Genomic DNA, 17,690 nt, shown 5'->3' on the forward strand with positions numbered 1-17,690 from the left:
GCAAAAGGAAAATACTGCTATGACTCGTCATATTTTAGTGAGTTTATATATAATCTGTTAATGACAGGTTAAAGGTTAAATCCATCCTGCGTCCTGCTGGCAAACATCACAGAATACAGTTACAGAAATGGAAGATAAAATTAGGTCTGCTTTTTATCTTGAAACAGAGGATGATCAGAAACACTGCAGACTCAGCCTTCTTCTTCTTCACTTGTGTTTGTATTTCAAAGGCAACTTTGTCTTCCTGTTCATCCCGCTTGAAATGTAGCCCAGAAAGTTGACGGTGTGTGTGTGTGTGTGATCTTATCAGTGAGCCCCAGAGTGTTCTCGTCCTTGCCAAGAAAATTTAAAAGGCTTCCTACTTTGAAGGCACTGGGGTCACCAATTTTTAAGAATGTATCATGTTTAATCAATTTTGGGGGCATTGCAAGTAACAGTTATATATCCATTTTAAGATAGTCGGAATCTGTTATAGATTATAGATTTTTTACAAAAAAATATTTGAATGGTTTATTAACATGCCGCCCGTCTGAAAAAAAATCTGAGTGAATATCTCCTATGTAATAATGCAGATTAAGCCCATTAATCTTGAAATCCATAGAACAACATCTGAACATTATCTATGCCAAATTTCATGGTCATAAAGTGAAGCAGGGCAAAGTTAGAGGCTTTAGTAGGGACATTGGCAAAAGTTGGCACAGTTGTTCAATGTGAGGCCTCTCACTGCAAAGCTCATTTATTTTCACTTATTCAACTGTTTTAACGAATACGAGTGATCATCTGTCTCTCTATAGACGATCTTTGTAGTGCGGCGTAACTCAACATAGTCTTCTAAGGGCTGTAGCTCAGCAGCCCATTGGTCAATCTGGATGATTGACACGTCTTCAGAACCGTCAGAGCCAATAGAATTCGACTTCCTCTGCGGCAGACAAAGAAGGACGGCACAGGTGGATTACTATCTCAAAATGACGAGCGGTCTTCGCGCTAGCTAACGGAGGCAGATCTGTGGATGAAAACACAACTTTTCCTGGAAATACTTCGACGGTAAGACATCATTTGTGCATCGTGGCGGTGTTGATACGAACTTTGGTCAGCTGCTGATAAGCTGAACGTTTGTCCCAGAGTCGGAGCTTGTAGCTTGTGTTGTTAGCATGTTGGCAGCAGCAGCTACAGTGCTGCCCCTGGCCAGATTGGGGCCCTAAGCCTACTTTTGTTATGATCCCCGTTACTTGGTGTTTAAATCGGTTTCGTGTGGGTGAGTAGGTTTACCATCCATTGGAATCAGTGGACTCAGAGCTTTCCAATGATATGTAGCTTGTGTTGTTAGCTTGGAATATCACGACTGTCACCGGGGGACATGCTGGACATGTGCAGGTATCACGTTTGTGCGATATGCTGATTTAGTTGCTCGGTGTTTGAATTGGGTTTCATAAAGTGTAAGTGGTTGACATTGGCGTGTAGCCGAGTGTCTCCCCGTTCTGTGCATATGCTGTAGGCTTATATTGCTTCACGTTGAGATACACGATGTCTGATTTGTTTGAACTGGGTCAGAACCGGGCCTTATTAGATTCCTCTTGGAGTTGATGAGGAAGTTAAGTTCATGTCAGTATATGGAGGAAGTTGGAATAGCTTATTCATGGTGCAGGTCACGTATCTGTAGGAGTAATCAGTATATTGGTCGTTGTCATCTGGACGCAGTGATCACATAACTATCGGCTCGGACACAGAAGACACATTGACATCAGCTGTGAATGTGACCGGGTTCAGTGTTTTTTAATGCCACATGTGAATAGAATCTCTGGCAATGCTAATTTCATCTTCTGTCAAATCCTGCATCATTTTGTGGACAATTTCAGCGTCTCTGTGTGAACATTTGACCAAGTGTCTGGACGCGACTCAGCAAGTCCATTTGCTGAATCAACACAGAACCGAGCTGAGCTGCTCCCCAGAGTTTACTTTGCGCCGTGCGCGGGAACAAACACGAATTCACTCATTTAAGCACATTTCATGTGGATGGAGAGAAAAAAAGCATTGCACTGGCCTTTGTCCAGTCAGCGAGAGTTCAGGAGTAACGTCTGTTAGTGGCACCACGTGTCACATAACACAACCTGATCAGGCAAAGTGCAATGCAAAAAAAACCCCCAACCTTTTTTTGGTCCAAAAGGCCAGGCAAGATGAATATGGATGTTGTGTGTGACTTGCTCGTATGCTGAGGCACGTTTTGATTTTCTGCGGCCTACGAACACACATCAATCACTGACACTGAATGGTGTTTCTGGGTGGTGGTGGTGCATGATGTGACTAAGTCAAATTTCCAGCGGCTGGCTCCATGTGTCCTCCGTCTGGGGACGTGTTTGTGTGGGAGAGCACCAGCCTCCTCTGAAAGTCTGGTTGCTGCCTATGGTGCGCTGGCTGCGGATTCTGTGTATTGTTCAGCCTGAGAAAATGCAGGACCTTCTGATTGGGCCTTTGTTGCTTTGTTTGTGTGCTTCTGTCAGGTGTGTTTCGGTTTTAACCTCTTGCAAATGCCTGCATGATGCGATTCAGCTCTTTTCCGTGAATACAAACGTGGAGAGTTTCATTGTGCTCAGTGGTGGATTAAAAGAGAAAGAAATAGCATACCCATGTGCGATCCTCCTGAGAACGACCATTAGCAACTCGTCCCATCTCCACAGTTTGAATGACATTGTCATCTTTGCAGGTGAGTGTAATTTAGCACCTGTTGGGATCAAGGCAATCGCTCATTTCTCATGGGATATGATGCACATATCTTCTATGGACTAATTAGAAATCACAATCAGCATATGAAGGCAGTAATAGCTGGAGTCCTTTATTTTCTGCTTCTCTGTTCTGTGAGGACGTGAAATAATTGAAATAGCCTTTTTTTCCCCCCACGGCTGCATGACCTTTGTTCACATCTTAAAGACTACACCTACTAAACTCCAATCTGATCACAATGCTACTCATATCTGACATGATCAAACTCTGTAATGCCCCTTAGTCAAAGTCACGCTGCCTGCTCCCTGCTCCAATACTACCTTCTCATATTTCACTCTGCATTCATTCATTTATAGCACCTGGGAACTTCCCTGAGAAACGGAAAGCAAGAGTGAGAGTTATTCACAATAATAGGAAGAAGGACATGACGGGGACTTTGTGGTATAAACTGGGGAAACAGTCATCTCACCTATTCAAAGAATCCCTCCGGCGTAGCGATGTGCTTAGGTTCTTGTTTATGTGTTTACAATCAGGGCATGATGGAGTCACTCGGCGAGTCAGTGGACATCGGTGTGAAGCTGTGGCTTCACAGCTGGAGCCAGGCTTCGAATATCACATGATTGGAGCTCTTGTGAAGGCCATAATGACAGCCGTGGTGGTGGTGGGGTTACCGAGAGGTTGTGAGCAGCTGAGGAAGTGCCACAGTTTATTGCCACCGGGGGGGACCAATTTACTGTGACACCACAATGTTTCTTCGGTTTCACATCCAGAAGTTCTTCAGGAATTGGTGTCATTTAAAGGCATTATTTATGGCTGTTTTATAAGACTACATAAAATGTCAAAACTTTGCTGCTGAGGGGAAATAACTTTGAATGGACATAGAGAGCAGCATGATTGATAACAAACAGACTGGGATGGATGGATGGGAGTGAAAGATTGTCTTGGGACTGGAGCACATCCTGTCAGCTGAGCTCCCTTTCTGTCTCTCACTCCCTCCTTCCTTCGCTCAGTTGCTCCTCTTAACAGCTTGTGCTTCCCAACTGCATGCAGGGTGATGTGTGGGTTGAAGGGGGACACTCCTCAGGGTCTCCAGCTGGATCGGGGCTCGGCCTGGAGAAGTGCTCTGGGGTTACCTGACCTTTTGACCCCCGGGTTGACCTTCTCAACTTCATGTCTCCCCAGGGTCAAACCCATAGCCGTACTGAACACATTAACCCACTGACCCCCTCTGTCCTGCTTATTGATACAGAGGACACTTCATCCTCACTCAGTAGTAACAAAAGCTGTTATTATATGCTCCAAGACACTCGACAATAGTATGAAACACAAAATGTGAGGTGTATTGAAGCTTTTGCAGTGACCAAGTACTGGATGCCCTGCATGTGAGAAAAAAACCCGGAGAATGGTAATGCTGAGTGGACAGGGGCAGTTAAGGGCAGAGTCATGCACACAGCAGGCTCAAAGTCTGTTTAGCCAGACTTAGCCATAACTGTTCAGCAGCTCCTGATCAAAGTTGAACGCTGAGTCTCCTGGCCTGCAGGCTGCAGGGATGCCAGGCTGGTCAGGTGGAAGGCTCGGGGCTGGGTGACTGCCACGGGGTAGCACCACTCCTCCCTCAGTCCCTGATCTGCCCAGCATGCACAGGGCTTAGGGCAAAAGCCGGGGATTATCTCCACTGCACTTCCACCCCTACCACCCACTGCCTCTTTGCAATGCAACGCCATCTCCCTCCCCTCCAACCTTGCACCTGCATAACACAGGACAACACGCACTCACATGCACATGCACACACATTTATCCACGACAGTTTTTTTGAAACGCTACAACATATTGTCTGTAGGTCAATCAATGCTCTTGCACATTTTACATTCAATACAAACCGAGTGCAATAACAACACACCCACGCACGCACACACACACTCACCACCTGATTACAGAGCAGCCTCGTCAAACACGTTCTGCGAAATGAATGGATGTTTGCTAAAGGTGCATGACTGGAAGCGTTTGATAGTTCTTTTTCTAAAACTTGTACAATACTAGTTTTTCATGTTCCATCTAATTCTTCCTTGGTTACTCACCCATAGTCACTTATCACCCAGTAATCGACTCAGACAGCAGTTGTAAAAAGATATATAAAGTTGGATTAACATGTCAAGATAAGACAGTACAGCTGTTTTGATGGTCTGAGAATTTGACCATCTGAGAATTTTTTTCGAATAATTTATTTAGGTGAATTACCACAATATGAAAGTAGGACTACCTGAAATAAGTTCTGCATGTGCATGTCTGCATGTACATTGCATAAATGTTGGTGCTATCTTGAGATCACTCTAATGAATGTTTTAGCATTTAGCTTGGGAGCCTTTTAATGTGGTTTGCATGATTATTCTTATACAGATTCTTGTGTTTGTTAAGGGGGAAAGATGGATCCTTGTTGTCAGAGAGATGACAGAGGGCAACAAAGGCTGCTGCCCAGCTCGCTGCAGGGCTCCTCTCCACAGGATGTGGCTTTAAAAGGGAGCTTATGTTTCATATCCACATAACTCATGGCCCATGTGTGCTCTACCCCTCTCCTTCTTGTGACTCTTTCAGTCGGTATCACTGCTACACTTACTGTCTTACACACAAATAACACAGTCCCTGCCTTTTCAACACCTCACACCCTAATGATCTGCCTCTCACTCAAGATGTCATGTGTGAGTGCTGACAAGAATCTGGTCTCTGTGTGGGATTGAAAAGCAAACAGTAGCTGAATCCGATGGCTACTGATAAGAACACAAAACAAAATGAATAAAAAAATAGATAAATAATCAGACTTCCCAATCAGATGACATCAGTTAGCCTGAGGCTGACCCTGTCATGAAGCAACAAAAGGCCGTAGATATGAAAAAAACCCCAGCACAGATTCATCAAACATTTAAGATTAAGTGATACAGAGAAAGCAAAGAGAAAGGGACAAAAAGATGAGTACTGATGTATGTCTTTGCCTCCAATACAGACCAAAAGCTGCAGTGTTACAGCTGTGGGGTGGGATCAACTTGGAACAGTGACATCATTTTTGACTTAAGGCTTAGGTCATACAGATGTATACCATTCCTTGTACATTTCATTGCATGTTGTTGCTGATGTAAAGTGAGATCAAACGGATCCCTGCTGAATGTGGAAGACAAATGCAGAACAGCTTTGTACTGTTTCCACTGCTCAGGCTTAGACAAGATCAACTTGCTAAAATGGCCTCCGAGAAAGTGGATGTGTGGGGACATGTTCTCATGGGGCTGCCTGCTTCAGGCTTTGGCTCAGACTCCAGGGTAGAGGTGGCAATGTGAGTGTGCACGTACATGCTTGTGTATTTTAATGGGGGATGGAGGGGGTGGTGGCAAGAAGCACAGGCAACAACTCATGGGCCCGATGCCAGGTGAGATAATGACGCTGCCGAATGGGATTTTGGGTAACAGGGGCGATAGTAGCTGTGGAAACAGTGATGTCATCAAGGCATTTTGGCTTCTATGTAAGACCCACTGGCTTCATAGGAGGTGGTAGCTTAAACTTGAGGAGAAGACGAAAGGGGGAGGAATGAGAGATAAGGGTTGGAAGGTTCTCAAGAGTTTGTGGATGAGGTGGAGGGGAGTTTATAAGAGCCTATGCACACAGAAAGGCCTGCGATGGATGTGATATGGAAGGGTTTACGTGTGATTTAGCTTGTTTTTTGTATGCATTGTGCATAATGCGTATGGCATATCTATGTACACAGCATGCTGGTAGTGCACTGTAAAGGAGATTTATCATAGTATCTTCACCTCAGTCTCCTCTTCCTCCTCTTCTCGCTCCAGCCCCCACAGCCTGGTCCCTGAAAAAAACATTTTGCCGGCACGTAGCCATTGCAACCCTCCCTTCACCTACCTGTGTCTGCAACCACACTGCCTTCACGCTGCTGGCATATGGCCATTAAGCCAATGTGCGGACCGCATTTGCCTGCATGGCTGAATACCCACACCTGACAGACAGAAAGTGGTCGAGAATTATGAGCATCAAAGCAGCAGCTGCTGCACTTTACCTTTCAACAGCACACAGCATGTTCAATCTGTTGACCAATTTAACATTTTTGAGGTTTTGAAGAGTGAAATACCGTGGACAGCTCTCAGACCAACAATTCAAAAGAGAACATTCATATCGGCTCTGTATCTTCATTTTTCTTTATAAACCAGGCACATAAACTACACCTCAAACAGAAGCAGGAAGTATTGTGGCTTCTAAAGGAAGTTCAGGGAAAGACCTTGACTCAGGTTCAGCAAGATCAGGATTTACAGTAGACAAATATATCTAGATTTGAAAGGGCCCGCATGATTTAAGGTTTTGCATCCCTTCATCACGTTAATCCTGTATTTGCTGCTCCTCTTGTTGGCAGGAAGAATTGAGCAATCCCCTTTGTTCAAAGCTTACGGAGTATTTAACAAGAGCAAACTAACTCAGTCCATATAACTTAGAAATATGTTTGAGATTCATAGTGCATGATGGAAATGTAGATAAAGTTATAATGCATGACTGGGCATGCTTGCACAAGGGCTAGCCTGATTTAGCCGCAGCATTTTTATGGTATAGTTCTAGGATCTGTGAGTGAGGACTGCCTGCGGTTTGATGTGAAACCCAAGGCCTCACAGTCTAGGTGGGCCTACTGTGTTAGCCCAGCTCTGACAGCACCTGGGACTGGTTAGCATCCTGGCTAGAGCTACATAGAGCTGCTGGATAAAGTTCAGCTCTGTGGGAGAGGAATAAAAAGCTACAAAGAGAGAAAGAGCTTTCTAATGTAAGCATGACGTGAATGCTGCAACACATCCCAGAAAGATTTTTAAGCCAAATCAATTCACACATCTACTGTACCAACTAACCTCTCTCTTTCGAGAGAGATGCATGTGATACCTACTTTATGGTATGTACTTATTTTATAGAGCAGGCATGCATCACACATCTCCTAAAAACACATTTTAGTTTATATTGGCAGGTCCAGTGTAAACAATACAAAACAAATGGGCTGGAACCAAAGATACAACATATTTGATAGGTAATTAACAGGCTAATTTAATAAGGCAAACAATGCCATTTATTTATGTTTGTATGCCTAGTAGATAGAAGTGTACAAATCAGATGTTCCCGGTTTTTGTTTATTGCTTCTTGCCAACAAACTCACACTAGCTATCAACTGAGTAAAGATATTTATCACATTTCGTCAAGATGGCCAAGTGTGATACTAAGACTTGCATCTCTTCAGGGTTACTCAAGAGTTTTGCGCATCTAGAATGGCTACCAGAGTATGAGACGTCATTTAAGGTAGATACACCTTTTTTCTGCACTGCACGTGTCATATATAATTTATTCCTCATCATTTTTTCTGTTTTCACTTCGTATCCCAGCAGGATACATTCTATCAGCACTTCAGGATACTGTGCCCTAATCCTAAGATTGCCCTTCCACTTTCTCTCACATACGCGCAGGGATAGAGCAGTGGTTCCGCCTCCATGGCCAGTTGCCTGTGTTTCTTGTTCTGGCTCCAGCTTATTCGCCAGTACAGCAGCATGGCAGCTCAGTGCAAAGGGGTTTCACAGACTAAGGGTCTGGGTCAGAAAGAGGGGTTCCTCTCTTTTGACGCAGTCATAACACTGTCCAGGGTAAGCCTTGTTTGCTGGATGGATGGGGCGATGTTCTGCCTCGACCAGGATTGACCTGACTAGACGACCACAAGCACTTGGCCGTCTCCAGCTCATTTTTGGGCTGCCAGCCCACCTCCATGTTCTGTGCTCCATTTGAGCTTTCTTGATCCATCCCAAACAAAACCACAAAAGTGGAGGGGCTGATGCAGTGAGGTTGCTGAGCAGCTCTGCCCCGCCGCAGAGTAGTGAGGTCATAGACTGCATGCCCAAGCCTAGAACTTGGCATGATGTATGGGAACTGTCTATGAATCTCTCTCTGCACCCATACCTCCTTTTCCCTCTTCTTCACCATCTCGTTCCTTTCCTCTCCTCTATCACCCAGCTTTCTGAGTGTTGGGTATCTGACGTCTTAGCACCTCATCATCCTAAACATATGGTATCTATATCATGGTCATATATTACTCATCTTTGGAGTTCTCAAGATCCCATCCAAGCATGCTCCACCAGCTTTCCCACACAGCACAAATCATTAGTGTCTCTGCATCGTGTAATTGGCAACGCTGCCAAATGGGGCTACAGTACATGGTAAGACAGGCAGATTTAATATTTAGATACTGTTACATGTCACAGAAGGGTATCAGCTCTTGAGCCAAACATATAGGTTTCTCCAAAGGCACTATATCCCTCAGGCTTCTTAATCGCTGTCTTGTTGCACTGGACATTAAGTGGATATTTTGTTACATTAAGTTGAGACAGACATAAAGACACACAGATTTAGTGTGTATGATAGGGGTGTTGGATCGCATGTTCAGAGACAAGAGGAAGCTGAAAATGGCAATGGGGCAAAGATAAAATTGCTGAATCCAGCAATTTAGACATTATGCATGCTGGATCCTGCTTTCTAGTATTTGGTCCAATAATGAGTCCATTACAACAACATGCCAAGCAATTGTAAGGAAGAAAGAGGAGAAGTTAAGATTTCCCTCTGTGTCTGCTCTGCAGTGACTTGCACACAGAAGACTGTTACACTTCCAGAGCTCGGTTACCGCCTGGGCAAGCTCCAAGGGCAATTTTGTTGTACCATACAGTTTTGAATGGTAATATTCCTCTGTTGTACAAACCGTATTGCTCTTTTACACATGATGAGACATGCACGGCTTGGGAACATATTGCTTGTCATTCATACATTACCTTGTTCTAACACCTTCACAGACACAAAGGTGCCAACATTGTTTCCATAATGCTCCCTCTTCCCAGGGTTTAATTCTTTATTTTACAGTGGGAGGAAAAAAACCTCACTTCCTGCATCAGATCGTGTCATGTTTCTGTCTCACACAAACAGGCCCTTGTCTCGCAGTGCAATTTACCTGTCCCATAGCCATGAGGGCTGTTGTTCCCCTTTGCTTCGTCAGAGCACAGAGCACAGTTCACTGAGAGGACAGGCTTATATAGATGTTGTCTTGGCGAAACACAACTACTTGAGAAGGAGACAGGGTTCAGATTATGGGATGTCATGTATGGCTGTAGTCGCCAAGAGGGGATGGAGCAGTCCTAGTGACTTAATCTAGTGAATCGTCTTGAGTTTCACAAAGTTTTCCAGGATTTTGGAATGTGACATTCAGGTATTCTTCTTATGGATCATGAAGCACCTTAATCTTCACCTCCCAATGTGCACAAAATAATTACTGTTAAAATATTTTTTTATCTCTTAATCTTGTTAAATAAAGATGAATTGAATAAATGTAAAAATAAATGACATTGGGTTAAGGGAGTGTTAAATTGAAAGGACATTTTGTGCTGCCTTGCCAGGTATGGTGCCACAGTGTTAGGTACTAGAGCCCCACCCTGCTGCGACTTCCTACTGTGTCGAACGCCTCAGGCCGAGGGTAATGAAAGGTGTATGAATATATGCTGCTCAGACTTGTTTGGCCTGTCACTGTAGCTGGCGAGTAACAGGCCAAAGGCATTGTCAGCAGCTCTGTATCTGACAACTCTGTGCATGGTGTGTGCGTATATGTTTTCATACTTACTGGTACTGGCATGCACAAGTGGGTGAAAGAGCAAAGGTGAGCGATTAAGAGAAATTAAGTGAAAGTGTGCTACCCTACATTTACATATTGGCACTACATAATGCAGAGTGTAACTCATCTATTTTGACAGTCATGGCTAATAAACTTGTGAATCCAGGAATCCAAGCTCCATCCAGGCCTTGAAATGCAGCAGTTTCATAATGCATTACTTGAAAAGTCTCTTCCTAAATTCACCACAAATCTGTCACCAGTTTGCTGCTATTCCAATTGTAACTTGCTGCTTGATTACCATGTGCCTTAATAAATTAAGAAAATGAAGGTGGAAGAAGAGAATGAGATTAAAGAATTTGAGTGGGAGTTGTTTGATAATATCCTGCTTGTAACAGCACACAGGGGATATTTTCAGATTGGTGGACAATTATTCATAAATCACTTGGCTGCAAAAAATGACAAACTCCTCTGAGGCTCCCTTTTGCATGAGCAAGACCTGCAAATAAACAAGGGTGTCAGAACACATTAAAAGAAAAAAATGCAGAGTTTCTGAGGTTATACAGAGGCAGATGTGTGGATTTTTAAAGGCAAAGAGTCTAAGACAGGAACATACAGATAGACCCCACTAATGTCGTCCGCTGAGATTAATGTGCCTACTTTGACAGATATTCTGTAGAGATTGTTGATCATCACATTTAGGATTATAGACATGCATTTCCTTTAACAAAGGTGTTGATTATGGTGACGTACAACTCTGCTTTCAGTCTCCCCATATGTGTCTGTCCCTTAGAAATATAAAGTTATCTGATTGAGGAGAAGTTTCTGTTTAAGGTTAGAATTCTATATGTCGAGGAATATAATGTATGCTGAGCCCACTGAGCCTTTTCTCCCACTCTGTCACATTAACCGAGGAGGTTGACAGGCTTTCCAACTGAAAAGGGCTGGAGACTTGCCGTCTTTCACTGAGGTGAGGTGACATTACAACACATATACAGGTGCAATATATCTACAGTGTTTCTCTCTCCTTTGTTGGAAATACGGCATACTTCAGATTAAGTGAAAGAACACATTGAAGATGGTAGTAAAAAAACTTCCTTTCGGAATCCATGCAAGTTAAAAGATTTACTACACACCATCGTCAGAATGAATACCTTATTTTCCTGCCCGTCATATACATGCAGATAGATATACAGCAAAAGAATGTGTAAATAAAGGAGTCAAAGGTCAGTCTTGTCAGTGACTGTACTTTTAACCTTCAATTTCATTGAATCATTCCTTTCATTTGAGCTGGCCTTACTTATCCCTCAGTCCCCTCTTGAGCTGTGTCTATGCAAACAGGCCACTAATCAGAAAATCTGAGTCATGCAGAACACATAAACTGCTTGTGCCCAGTAAACTGTGCTTGGTGTGTGAGACACATGAACTGGTATGTGCTACTTTATGCCATACTAACACAGGTATCTTTAGCCTCCATTATTCCCTTACTTCATAAACTTTGCGGTGAATAGAGCGCCCTATACCTGCCAACATAACTCTGAGAATGCAATGTACTGTACCCACCAGGAAAAGTCTCACCGTTTGTCAAACAAGTTGAATTTATGTTATTCAGATCCTCTCACAATATTGTGCAGGAACATCTTTATACAGTAAGTAGCTGCTAACAGATGAATAAGTCTGGCCAACTCTAAAATTCCAGGTGTATTTGTATGAATACATCTCCGGGCACAAACTTTGTGTAGCTCCACAGTTATGGAGGAGTGAAGTAATGAGCCTGTAAAAGTCTACCTTGAGAAAACATGGCAGTCGCCCGAGGTAGAGTGTGAAAACTGAAGCAGCTCTGCCTGCTGCTGCCTGTCTCTCATTCTGAGAAGTAATAGTGGTGTGTGCGCCATTGTTTGTATGATTGTTGGAGACTGGGTGATTGCCAAGGAGTGCCTATATGGACTGATGTGAGAGAAAAAAAATGATGATACAAGTAGGGTAAGTAACAAGATGAGAGCAAAGGAAAATAGTATTAGAGGCAGATTCAGTGATTTGACAAAAAAAAAAGAGGGTGGAGGGATGGAGCAATTCTAAATGGCAGGGTGGAAATACAGCTCTGACACCGGCCTGTCAGCACTCCCGGCAGCCATCTCAGTGCGCTGCCATTGCTATGGTGACGGCAGAATGTTTTCTTTAATAATAGGCAACCGTGAGCCCCTTGAGTGTCCTGAGCACAGATACACTTACTCATACTTTAACGACACCTGTCAGAGGAGCCGTCTCCTCCAAACCTGATGAGCTCAACAGCTACTGCAAAGGAAATGCGGAGGCTTATGTTCGGTCATGCTCACACACACACATACGCACAGAGATCTTTACAGATGAGTGGAGTCATCAGTGCAGTCAACAGATTGGAAGTCAAACTCTTCATGAAAGAGGCCTAAAGGAAAAGAGTTTTGACAAGGAATCTGTCTCGCTGTCTCCGCTTGACAAAACAAAAGCTTACGTACACTAGGTGGAACTCCGGGGAAGTTAGAGAGAGAGGAACAAATTAGCGATATTGTTCAGGGGGGGATGTTTTGGGGCCTGCATCTGATGCTATCACTGCCATCTGATGGTATCTCACCTTGAGGTGATCCTGGGAGATGTGCAGCAGGGAGAGAGGGAGGCTCGGTCACGTCCCATTGCTGTAAGCTGGATAACATGCAGCTGTTTACAACAGAAAACAGGCCGGAGTCCCAGGTCCTCAGTCACGTCTGCTCACTTGTTGTTTTTTTTCATAATGAACGTCATCATCCTCCACTTCCGATGCATGTCACTTCACAATCATGTTTTGTGCTGTGCTGAGATAAATATGATAGCTGAAGGACATGATTTACTCGCTTCCATGTAAACTATGCTGTCATTATCAAAGTATAAATCTGCCACTGGCTGACTTCGCGTTGGTCTTAGAACAACAACCACAATCATAGAAAACATTTTATTGTTTTCCCATGTTCCTGCAAGGTCCAAACGTTGGATGATAGCTGGTGACTCTGCTTATTAAGCTTGAGTACAGAAGGTGCTCATTAAAACTGAAATTGATATGGCCCTGTATCTCCAGTTGCTCCGCGCTTTTGTTCAGTATGGGAATGGCAGCATAAACCCAGAGTACTTGGCAGTGGAGCAGCGGGTCGCTTTTGGCTCTGGTGCCTGTTGTGTCTTTGTCAATCACCTGGCCCTGGGAGGAAATGGCTGTCTGTTGCATGGGCCAGCAGCATCCTGGCAGGCACCTAGGACAGCTGAAACCATGGGAATGTCTTATCGAATAGAAACTCAGGGCACTTCTATTATTGCATTGTAAACTGTTATTGTGTATACATTGTTGGATAGACTGTCATATATTGGGAGAGGGGCAACCTGTTGGAGCTCTGCTCTCTTGATGAATTATTCAAGATGACTTACATGATTTTTGGGTTTGTGTGCATTATTGTGATTTTTTTTTGCTTTCATCATTTGTTCTCTCTATTAAATTTTTCCTCATGTTCTGTACTGATAGAATCACAAGGTATTGGCATGTGGGCAGATTTTCTGTTGGTCTTCAATAGACTTGTTATTAAAATGACATGAACTAGCGGAGCCAGAAACTTGGCTTGCTACACATCACATAAGCATTCACTTTATGTACAAAAAAAACAATGAAAGAAAGAAACAAAACAAAAATAAATTTTAGGAGCAGAAAGATAAGTTGTACTAATATAGTATTTATTTTTGCTGTATCATGTTACATTGCATTAAATTATGTTTGCACGATGTGACATGAAATAGAGCTTCTTTATTGATATGTTTGCCCCCCGAAGTTCTCTGATGAAGTGAAATGTTATAAAAAGCTTCTCTGAGGTGATGTGCTGGACGTCATCCAGCATCTCCTCACAGGCTATTAACACTTTGCAATAAAGATCTCCACTTTCAAGCGGAGTCTATGTGGGCCTGCATGACTGTTTAGGTTTGAGTGTGTGTCTGCATACTTTGGCGCGTCACAGCATGCAAATGTACACTCCTGTCCCAAATATGAGAGATATCAGTTAATGAGTTCAGATGGAGGATAATTTGCATTTGGCAAACAATTCACATAAAGGCAACTTTTGGGCAAGATACAGTAACCCGGTTAGTAACTAGCAGCAAGTGGGCAATTAATAACTTAGCAGCTTGGCTGAAAAATACTTTCCAAATAATTTTATAATGAAAAACATTTGTTCTCAATTCAAGTGCAGCTCCTTGGAGCCAGGAACAACTCAGTGAATATTGGGAGGCCATCCATTTTCTCAAACATTTGTCCTAAGTGGGCTTATGCTTTTAATCATTACGTTTTTGTTCGACAACACAAACTTCCCCATCTTTTCTTTATGACCTGAACCAGTCAGCAGGCCCCATCAGACGGCCGCAACAAGCCAGCAACATAGCAACATAATGCCGACATATTACGCTACGAGGAGAATCCATGTAGTTTGTCATCATTTGAGGCAAAGCTCAGTCATGATCCTGTAATCACTCTGAACCCATATAACAAAGAACAGACCATGCAAGTAAATCTGATTCAAAGCAATTTGTTCAATTATAGGGAGCTGGAAAGTGGAAACTGATACCCGGTATGAGACTTTAGTTCCATTGCATCCAGGAAAGGGTGCTGGAAAAATCTTTTCTACTATGGCCACGACTGCTGCACTACTCTCACTGCATGTCCAAGTTGGCTTAAGGTCTTTGTGACACATTTTCTCTGCTATTTTTTTCCTCTCATAATGAGTTGGTTGAAAAGATGTATGTGTTGATTCTGAGAGAGAAGCACCTTCAGTAGCCAAGACATGCTCAGGAATATATATATATATATATATATATATATATATATATATATATATGTATATATATATATATATATATATATATATATATATATATATATGTATATATATATATATATATATATATATATATATATATATATATATATATATCACTAGTATCTACAAACAGCATCCAAGCTGAGGAAAGCCCCTTTCCACCTGCACTGTTTCTTTTGTGTCACTTCACTGAAAACAAATGGAAACTGAATAATGGTATATTTTAGAGTAAATGAATAAAAGTAAGTGTGATAACTATCGATGAGTTGTCTTTTTAGTAAGATATTTTTCATTTTAAGTTGTGATGTAACGTCACCTAAAACAAAATTAATGTAATTTTTCCCTGTTAACAGTGACATAATAATTATTTGCATAAGTTATAAATAATTATATAAATGAATCATTATATCTAAACAAATGAGTAAAAATGATTCTAATCACTAAAGTGAAAAAAATGACCACAGTTGCGTTAATAGTGTTTTAGGTATTGACAAGCACAAAATGACTCACTCGTGACTTAACACTTAAAACAGGAATTTGATGATGATTTTTCTATTTTCTATCTGAAGAATTTCTTCCCTTTATAAAATTGAGGGTGATGTAATTCCTTAATTATTGAGTCAAATGTTGCTAGTTTCATTTATCTGCATCATGCTCAAGCTCAAATTTTGCTTTTGAACGTTTTTCTCGTGGCGGAGACATTCCCAGCATGATCAGATGGCTAATCTTCATGAGATGCTTTGATATCATCACTGTGGGCAGAGCACAGACATCATGCACTTTCACTTCCATCTACTTTCTCACGTCTGTCTGACATGAGTGACAGCACACGGATACATTTTAATTTTTTTCACCAGCCTCCAAAGAGGAAGTTCTGAGTCTGTTGTGTCTAAATTCACTGTCCTGTCTCACTGTGACATGACATGGCGATTGTGACGATTCCTTTCTGAGCAGTTTTCTAAAAAACTCTGTGGTTTGTGCTTCTCTTTTCTTCCGAGCTGCCTGGGTGCATTCCCTTTGCCGAGGGGTGTACAAAACTTCACACATTCCCAGCTGTAGTGTACCAGGAGTGGGGATTCACAGCTTCTGTCTCATCACTGTGGTCGTATGTTTTCCAAACTAGAGAAAATGTTATAATTTCCCAAATGGCTTCTCATAGTTACTTCTAAACATTTGTATGTTAACATAAAACACAAATTCAGCAATTTTACAAGAACAGAACTGAAAGGGTTTTTTCTTCTTCTGTGAACTACATGCAGAATTACACTTTTAAAAAGTCACAAGATATTAAGGAAATTCCACATTCACTTCTTACTGTTGATTGCACCTTTTTGTGGCCAATGTACCAACAATTTACTCAAATGCAAATAAACACACATATCCTCATGCATTTTGGACACATGCTCACTTTCAAATGCACAAAGTCACTAAACGAGAACTATTTCAACCATTGTATGTTGCTGTTCCAGGAGCCAAATTTATGGTGAGAACACAGCAGAGAGCAAACAAGCAGGGAAGTGTAGGATGCTTCATGAATACTAATTTTGGTGCCATTAGCCAAAAGGCTACCACATGAGGCAGCTGGAATATGCCTGATGGCGGAGTCTGTTTAACAGGGGGGAAATTGTTGTTTTCAGCAAGATCACAAACCTTTTTTTTAAACTTTTGTGTAAAATCACTCTCCTTTGCCACCAATATTAGCATGTTGCACACAAATACGGCATTGTGAGACTCTTGCATGAGACGATGACCCCACTGGCAAGGAAAGTGGAAAGTGAGTGGAAAATGGAATGGATGGAAGAAATGGGAAGCGGCAATAAGAGCCTGAATCAGTGGAGCCAGGAGCCTGACATCTCAGGTACCCGCAATATCTTGCTTTGCCAAGCACTGACTTCACTCCTTCTCATTTGTGTGTGCGCATGTGCGTGTGTCACTAGAGTGACAAGAGGTCATCTGCGACAAAAACATTCCCTGGTCTCCCCATAAATAATCCCCTCCCTATTTTCTTGGATTTTGGGATTAATCCATACTTAATGGACATGTTAGATATGCCCACAGCTTCTAGGTTGCAAAGCCAGCCTTTAAGAACTGGGTCAACTGCCAAGAGGAGGTGATTATGGTTTGTCTGTTTAATGGGCACCCAGAACCTGACAAATAGATGCTTACTTAACTCGGGCACCTTATTTTTCACGGAGGTGAAAAACAAAGGCACCCACCCAAAACCTATAGACCTACATGGGTGGAGCACTTCCTGCTCTGATCATTTACCCACACATGATATCCAGTTCTGCTTTGATCTAAATCTTTCTCTCTTACATTATTATATATTTTTTTGGACTATACTGAATTTTATTACAAAAATCACTGACAAACATGACTTGTAAATTCCAATCCACCTCTGGAGAGGCAGTGTTGTCCATCTGTCATGGTATCCATAGGGGCCTGTG

The 17,690-nt window shown here is 42.4% G+C and overlaps 1 protein-coding gene across 4 annotated transcripts in view; it reads left to right on the forward strand.

Annotated features, from left to right (window-relative positions):
• Positions 1-926: 926 nt before the first annotated feature.
• Positions 927-17,690, forward strand: part of LOC118289014 — a 78,499-nt gene continuing 61,735 nt past the window's right edge. For 2 of the 4 annotated variants that reach the window (XR_004785990.1, XR_004785996.2), the window contains exon 1: positions 940-1,044. The gene's annotated coding sequence lies outside the window, so the exon portion shown is untranslated. Of the gene's footprint in view, positions 1,045-17,690 lie in introns of all 4 variants that reach the window. The other 2 variants (XR_004785997.1, XR_004785995.1) reach the window with 2 other exon arrangements.

The sequence above is a fragment of the Scophthalmus maximus genome, chromosome 17 (assembly GCF_022379125.1).
Source record: "Scophthalmus maximus strain ysfricsl-2021 chromosome 17, ASM2237912v1, whole genome shotgun sequence".
NCBI classification, from domain to species: Eukaryota; Metazoa; Chordata; class Actinopteri; order Pleuronectiformes; family Scophthalmidae; genus Scophthalmus; species Scophthalmus maximus.